At 57.5% G+C, this 8410-nt stretch overlaps 1 long non-coding RNA gene across 1 annotated transcript; it reads left to right on the forward strand.

The window, feature by feature from the left end:
• Positions 1-6610: 6610 nt before the first annotated feature.
• Positions 6611-7787, forward strand: LOC121149786. The gene is made up of 3 exons (XR_005882855.1): positions 6611-6702; positions 7000-7065; positions 7714-7787. It is a non-coding gene; the product is annotated as an uncharacterized LOC121149786 (long non-coding RNA).
• Positions 7788-8410: the final 623 nt, after the last annotated feature.

Consider the following 8410-nt stretch of genomic DNA (forward strand, 5'->3'; position numbering starts at 1 on the left):
TTGACACTTTTAGTGTTATGTAATGACAGAGGGGGAAGAAGAGCAGGAGGTGCAGGTTTCTGGCATGTGGGGTCTCTCAGCAGGTGGTGCAGGGCACTGGCACCCCTGGGTCCATGGGACCCCAGCCACAGCCTTCTCTCTTTGCCTGGCCCTGTGGAGGCCACTTGCTTATCTCTAGTGGCAGTTAGTGAGCCCATGGCTTGGAACCCTGGCCCGCATGCCAGATGCTGCCCCGTGATTGGCTGGCAGAATGCCATGACATCACAGCCACTGGGAATTTCAAACCGGGACATGAGGCAGTCTGGCCAGTAGTGCATCAACTGAGCTACTGAACTGCTGTTGGTAGCGAAGGCTGGAGCACAGCTGAAGGATGCAGATGGGTTCGCGATGGAGGTGAGTGGGACATGGGCTCTGTGTGTGCTGTGGCATGGGACCATCACTCCCAGGGGACAACACTGATCTCAGCTGTCTGTTTGCATGGGTGATGGCCCTAAGCCCTCAGTGGAGACCTGTGAGTAGGGCTTGTATACAGTTGTCACTTCTCATAACTGGACTGTGAGTCTGTGTGGGACATGGGCTCCAGAGTCCATCCTATGGACAGCACTTATGTCAGGTTGGAACAGAGGACGCTGCTCTGAGATCTCTGGAGATGTGGGAGTGGGGCAGGGTGACCCCTGACCTGAGTTGTGACTCTCCCTATGGACAATTGGACACTATGCAGAGGACAAGTGTCCCTCCTCTGGCAAATGGGGCTAGAGGGTGGCTGTCCCTGCCCCATCTTCCCTCTGTCTGCATGCCATGACCAAGTCATCATCTTGAGTCCTCGCCACTTGGGCCTGCATGTATGGGTGTGGGGCTGTCCCGTCAGTGATCATGGGGACAGAGGTGAGGCAGCAGTCCCCATGAGCTCCCCAGTGCTGGGTCACATTTGGACATTTGTCTTCCAGATTGGACATGGCCGCTGTGAGGGCCCGATGGGACCGTGAGCGAGCAGCGACAATTGCCAAATATGAGCAGGTACAGTCAGGGTGCTGGGCAGAGGAGGTGGGTCCTGCCTGAAGTGTGTGGCTGTGAGTGCATGACCCAGCTTCTCTGAGGACACAGAGGGGGATGATTCAGCTCTGAGGGGCTCTGAGCACCCTGGTTTCTCACCTGGTTCCCTCTTGGCTACAGGGCCGCCGAGGTGCGGCACTATTTGAGCCTGAAGAAGAGGATGATGACAGCGGCCACCTCTTCCCAGACAGGCTTGGATTTCTACAGTGAGTCATTCGCACCCCTGCTCCTTCCAGGCCAGGGAACCATTTCAGTATGTCCTGCCTTGAGGCTGAACACCTGTCCCCAGGGCCCTACCTGGGCCCACACTGCAGTCACAGTGCAGGCTCTGGTCAGCATTTGAGCAGATCAGAGACACCCAGCGAGTGACTCAGGACTCAGGCAGGGACCGAGTGGGCATGTGGCAGCAGCTGGGCACTCAGAAACCTGTTTGCATTAAGGACAGTGGGCAGTCTGAGGGTCCAGCTCTGTTCCCAGGGCCCATAGCCTGGGCATCTGCATTCCACTGCAGCATCCAGCGTCAGCATATAAACCAGGCAGATAAACACTCATCCTGGGTGTTTGTGGCCATGCTAACGTCCCGCTGAGGTGTTAAGCCTGAGGGACAGCCAGGGCTGTGGCTTCCATGCAGCACAGGATGCAACAGCACATACGGGGAGGGTGGGGCTTGCAGGTGAGCTCTGGCTGTGCTGGAGGAGAGTGGTGACTGTGATACAGGACCTAGTTTGAGGCTGTTCACCCAGTTGTCCAGGGTAACAGAAGCCCTGTAGCTGGGGTGCTGGGCTCAGGTCACCAGGAGGGGCAGAACCTCGAGCTGCTTCAGGGTGTGTCCTTGTAGCTCACCTCAGGACCAGGATTAAGCAGGGGGGTTCTGGCTGCTCGGTAAGACAGAATCTGGAGGAAAAGCATCCAGAGTGGGTGGTCATGGTCTCAGCTGTCAGATGAGGGACATAGAGGGCAGCTGACATTTGTTAGTTGACATCTGGGACTGACATTTGGGTGAGCAGTGCACCGGGGAGGAAGGTGAACAAGGGGACACACCCAGAAAGGATGTGATGGTGTCCTGTTCATGGGCAGGTGCACACTCTCAGCACTGACTTCTGCAGGGCAGGTGCAGGTTTTGCTGAATCCTCAGATCACTTCTTGGCGATGGCTGATGGGGGCACCCAGACCCTTCATGCCCTCATCCCAGGGCAGCCCAGCTGCTGCCGAGGGCCCTGCTGCACTCCTGGGTGTGGGCCTGACTTGGGACATGGAGTAGCCTTGGACAGTGAGGGTCTGTGCCTGAGCAGAAATGCTCTGTGCTCACGGTCAACGCCCCTCCTGGTTATACGCTGTCAGGATGGCTGCCTCCTCCATTCCCTTCTCTGTCCCTTGGGCTGAGGTGGGGATGCTGGTTCTTCCCCAACCTGCTGTGGATGTAGAAGTGTCTGTATGGAGCCTTCCCTCGCATCTGCCTGTTTTCCCTTCCAGTGAGAAGATGCTGCCCCAGGCCAGTATCCCGGGGACTAAGGTGAGAAGCAGGCCTTGGCCATGGGCCTGTTTTCTGAGGGCAAAATGGGAGCCCGTGGGTGTGGACAGTGATGATTGGGAAAGCCATGAGGTCCTGCCCATGCAGAAATGACAGGCCCGAGTGGGGACACTAACTCCCCTGTCCCAGAACTGATTGCAGCTCTGGGAAACCTGGCCTATGGCCACCTTGACCCAATGGTGTGATGGTGACAGTCTTGACTGTAGCTCAGGAACTCAGCATTGAGGATAGGCTGTGCTGCAGAACCCAGGCCTTGGGTGCTCCCCCAGGCAGCAAGTTCGGGGCTCAGGGTCTGCACTTTTCCTTTCTCCTCCCTTGATTCCTCCCAGGACTCTGGATTGGCATCCAGGGGCCATCCACAGGGGACAGCAGCTGACCTCACACCATCCTTCCTCTCTCCTTTTGCAGCAGAAACATATGGAAACTCGGAGACTCCAAAAGTGGGTCAAAATGTTAAAGAATTATCAGAAATATTGTGACAGCAAGAAGGTACCATGAAGAGAGGGTCCATGGGGAAGAGATTGAGCAGAGCAGGGATGGGTGGTAGCCTTTGCTGAACTGGACACCTGCCTCTCAAATGCCTGGGGCAACTGTCCTGAGTAGACACGGGTCACCTACATCCCTTGACCGTTCATGCAGGTGGCTCTCCTGGTACACAACCCAGTGTCACCACTGGGGAAAATCCCAGATGCAGTCCCACATGCCTCCTCATGCTCCATAGGGAGCAGGCATAGCAAGCCTGTGCCCTCAGCCCTGTCCCTCCTCTCACCGTGGGTCACCACTTCCAGACAGATCCTCCCCCTACTGACACAGACAGAGTCTTCCCCCTCCTGACACCTGCCCCTGCATGCCCTTCCCGGAGCAGCCATGACCCCTTCACCTGATCTCCTCTCTCCTGCAGTTCCATCGGAGATGCTACAAAGGAATCCCCAGCCAGGTGCGGGGAAACGTCTGGATGCTAATGCTTGATGTGAACACGAAGAAAGCCCAGAACGTGGGGAAGTACAAGGTATGACTGTGCACTCAGCCCACAATACACCTGACCTACTCAGGCTGGATCAGGAGACTGGGTATTCCATGGTAGGTGATCCTGTTTTGGGGTGCAGAGCCTCCTCCTGCCTTAATCTTTCTGGATGCTGTCTCTGGGACTCCTCCAAGTTTCCCTAGAGCCAAATAAGCCTTGACATGTGTGCTTCTTGCTGGGGCCCTGCCATTCTCCCTGTTGGGCCTACCTGGGCAGCTGGACACAGGGCAGGTACTGAGGCTGGGTTCATGATGCTAGTGGCTGGAGGCGCCCAAAGGGTTAACATGACTCTGCCCTCAGCTGACAGTGCTGTCACCAGGTCCTGCCTGTGTCTGGCCTCGCCCTGGGAGCAGGGCTCAAGTGGTGTTGCCAGCCCTGCCCTGCCTTGTCTTGATTTTGTGCTACCCTTGGACCTGAACTTGAAGACTAATCATTGCCCAGGAAAAGCTCAGTGCCAAGGACGATATATGATGTCTTGATGGGGACGGGCCCCACTTGCAGGGGTGGCACTGAGGGCTGGCCAAGCTGGGACAAACAGGATAGTCAGGACCTGAGCTGCTATGAGGAGGCTCTGGGGCCTGAAGGTTGCTGAGGGTAAGAGTTTCTGGGATGTGTGGCGGGTGGCCTGGAGTAACACAGAGGGGCCTTGCAGAGTCACCTGGCCTGACACTCACTGTACAGAGACCCCTGGAGGGTCCCCTCTGCAGGGCTGCTGGGCACTGGGGGTGACATGTGCTAAGGTGAGATGGGTGGTCCAGATCCTCCCTAGACTCCAGACGCCCAGGGCAATGAGCTTCCTGCAGGACCCCCCCCCCATCACCTGAAGAGCAGCTGTGGATGGGGTGCTTGCATGGCAGGGGGCATTTTCCTGTTCTTCAGGCTCCTTCCTGCCCTTGGCCTTGCCCTGCAGGCAATGAAGGAGCAGTCCAGGCTGCAATCACTGCAATTCCACCAGATCAACTGGGCTGTGCAAGGGACGTTCCGAAGTCACCTAATGTTCCAAGAACGCTATGGAGCCAGGTGAGGCCTCTGGGCTAGAGTGGCTCCAAGGGGATAGGGAGGAGTAAATGTCCTGGGGAAATGGGGTTCCTGGGGTGGGGCACGAACTGCAGAGCAGTTAATTTAAAATACAAATAAAGGGATCCAGTGTCTTGATTTGCATCAAACACTTGTTGTTTGCAAAAAGACACTGTGGAAAGAGAGAGAGAGTGCAATGAGAAACAAGAAGGCAGGTGCCCTGAGTGCATCCTTGCTTCTGTGGCAGAGAAGTGGCCTGGGCCCTCTGGAATGGCAGGGTCAGGGAGGCAGGGCTGCACTGAGAGCCTCAGCAGGGAAGGAAGCACTGCCTCCTCTCTCTTGCAGGCAGAAGGCTTTGTTTGACGTTCTAATGGCCTACACCGTGTACAATCCCGTGAGTATTCTGGGATCACCTCCCCAGGTCCTATACCCAGGCTGTCCACCCAGGGTGTCCCTTGTCACAGAGAGCCAGGGCTGGCTTGTTGGGACAGCCCCAACTGAGAGATCAAATGCAGAAGCCAGGCTAATGGCCTCTGTGAACCCAGTCTCCAGTTCTGGGGACAGAAGGGCGTGCCTTCCCCCCCAGACAGCTGTATGTATCCCAGGAGCAGGCAGGCTTGGAGATAGTCCTGTGAGTACCACCATTCCACAGGAGGATGGGCAAGCTGTGTGACTGCGCTGTGGTCATCGCTATCGAGGCTGGGTCTTCTAGATGCTATTGCACCCATTAAACACATGGCCTGTGCCACTGGTCTCAATTCCTCTCCACAAGTGCCATAGCCAGAGTCCTCTACTCAGATCTTTCCCATGAGGGGAGCAGCTGCCAGACACCTTGGGCAACCCAGCAAGGACTGGCCCTCCCCATCCTCCTGACCTGCCCCCTACACCCTGCCTTTGCATGTAGCCAGCCTGGATATACACCCATAAAGTGTCCATTCTCTGTCCTGGCAGGCCAAACCCTGGTGCTTCTTCCTTCTGTCTGAAATGGTGCCCACTAGGGCACCCATAGAGCACAGAGCTCCAGGGGCTTCCGTGGGGGTGGAGCTTGGATTCCCACAGCCATCTGCCTCACCCTGAGGTCTAGGGGTTGCACCTGTGTCCTTGCCTCTGGTTTTTCCCCAGCTCTGCCTGAGCTCCTGCCCTGCCTGTTTCTCTCCAGGGACTGTGAGACCTGGTATATGCTCCAGTGCTTAAAGTCATGCACTCAACAGTGTTCTGGGTTCTTGCAGGAGGGGGGCTATGGCCAGGGCCTCAGCCACATAGCAGCTGTATTACTGATGTGGCTCAGTGAGGAAGATGCGTTTTGGGCTCTGGTCCAGCTCATGGAAAACAGGAAATACTCACTGTACGGTAAGTGCATGGGAATGGTGTGTGCACTGCATGCAAGTCCACTCGTGGTCACAAAGCCAGGTGACGGGGTCTTAGTCCCTCACTGGCTCCTGGGTGTGGGGGACGTATCTCCCTAGGACTCCTGAGAAGCCAGGCCTGACAGAGGTCTCCTGTACTGAGCCATATACCCGCTCCCTTCATCCTGCTTCCTTGACCCTACCATCCCTTGTGGGAACCTGCAGGTGAGTCTGTCCTGTCTGTCCATGTGACTCATGTCTCCACTGACCTCTGTGCCTCACATGTATGAACTCAGACTTCTACCCCACTGAGGCACACAAGGGAATTCCATAAGCAGCATCCGCTATGGGGTCACCCCCTACTCATTTGCAAGTATTGGAATAATGATGATGCACCCAGAGTGGCTGTGGACACCCCAGCAGTCAGCAGAGGCAGCCTACTGTGCACCCCAAATTCCTCCTGGCCCCCGTACCCACATTCTGGGCTCCTCTGCCCTGGCCATCTGTCTACCCACCTGGCCCTTTAGGGTCTCCTCACCCCCTGGGTGCTCAGGATGGCTCTGCCCCTTGCCTGTGGCTCTGCAGCCCTCCTGGGAAGAGGCTCTGATCCGAGGGCTGGGGGCTGATCCTACCCAGGTCTCTACAAACCGGGACTCCCAAAGCTGGAGATGCTGCAGAACCACCTGGAAGATGTCGTGCACCGCACCCTCCCTGCTCTCGAGCAGCACCTGGTGAGTAAAGTGCCTCCTTGGCTCCAGCGGGGGCTCTCTTCACAGTGATGGGGAAACAAAGCAGTCCCCAGCCTGTTTATGGTTTGGAAGGTCACTTTCTCACCAAAGCTTGTCCCCTGAGGTTGCATAGATTTAAGGGAACCTGAAGGAGAGGGACTAGAGGGGAGGTTCCCTTCAGGAGCCTGTACACATGCACCTGGTACTAGGCTTCCTGCACCCTGAGGCCCTGCTAAGGGCCCAGACCATGGGGAGTTCAGGCCTGCTTACCACCCTTACCTCCCTATGCCTCTTCCTCAGGAGGAGCAGGGATTGAACCTCAAGGACTGCACTGCACACTGGTTCACACAGTGTTTTCTGGATGTGGTAAGTGCACCCCAAGAGACCCGTTACCAAGAGAGATTCCTGCCCCAGTAATTAGTCTCCACCCCCCCCCCCGAGGACCCAGTTTCCCACAGTAGGCTGAGCTCCTGTAGCTCCAGCAGACACTAGAGGGCATGGCTGTGCCCACTAGGCAGCCCTGCCCTGCAGGGTTTGCCAGGCTGAGGCTGAGGCTCAGGGATAGCAGGCTTGAACATGTCCCTGGAGCACACATGCTGAGAATCCTGCTGAAGGCCAGAGGCCTGCAGGAGGAGGCAGGGGATCCCCTAGGCCTGGGCTGTCCCCCAGGATGCAGCGGGGCTGCTGCTGCTTCAATCCTGCAGGGTAGCCTGGGCTCGGCTCTGCTGAGCCCTGGCCCTCACCCAGATGTGGAGCCTCCTGCATCCCCTGAGCTCCCAAGGGCACAGAGCTCTTGCTGGAGCCCTGGATCCTGGCCATGCTCATGGGGTCTCACCCCTCCTCTCTGGGCTTGGCCCCTCAGTGACCTGGGAAGTGGGCAGTAGCCATGGTCCCACCCAACAGTGAGATGAGTTCCTGTGGTAGAGCATGGGACTCCTGTGACCACCCCTCCCTCGCCAGGCCCTGCACACCCTCCCCACTGTGGCCCTGCTTAGACCCTGCTCTCTCCCCCAGGCTCCATTCCCCCTGGCACTGAGGGTGTGGGACATCTTCATCCTGGAAGGAGAGCATGTGCTCACCACAATGGCCTACACGATGCTGAAGGTTCATAGAAGTAAGTCCTCAGGGCCCCAAGAAGGCAGGGTGCTGGGGATGAGGAACTGGGTCCTTGTGCCCGTCCCCAGTGAGCAGGGATGAGGCCAGGAAGATGAGGTCTCTTGCTTCTCGGGCACCTTGGGGTAGGCTCTGAGGATCCCCCAGCCCAGCACAGTCCACAGGGAGGCCTGGACAGGGCATTCTTCCCTGGTTAATCCCCTCCATGCTTGCCTTGACACCCATGGGTGTCCTAGCTGGCATGCATCCCCTACACAGGCTGGGACAGGGGTCAGAGCAGCTGTGGCTGCTGGGCCATCCCCGTGGCCACTCCAAGCCTGACACCCTCCCTCATGCCTAGAGCGCCTGTTGAAGATGCCCCGGGACCACCTGCAGGAGTTCCTCCAGGAGACCCTGAAGCAGACCTGGGCCCTGGACGATGATGTTTTCATCAAACAGCTTCGGGCCTCGAAGCATGAACTGGAGAAGCTGCACTGTCTCCTCCCTCCCCAAGGTGAGCCCAGCACAGGAATTCGTCCTGATTTTCCCTTGGGGGTGTCCACAGTGGGAGTGCCCACGCCTGGCCATCAGGCCCCAGGGTCTTCTGCCTCTTCTGTGT

The sequence above is a fragment of the Ochotona curzoniae genome, unplaced genomic scaffold (assembly GCF_017591425.1).
Source record: "Ochotona curzoniae isolate NIBS_2020 unplaced genomic scaffold, NIBS_Ocur_1.0 scaffold_4763, whole genome shotgun sequence".
Taxonomy (NCBI): Eukaryota; Metazoa; Chordata; class Mammalia; order Lagomorpha; family Ochotonidae; genus Ochotona; species Ochotona curzoniae.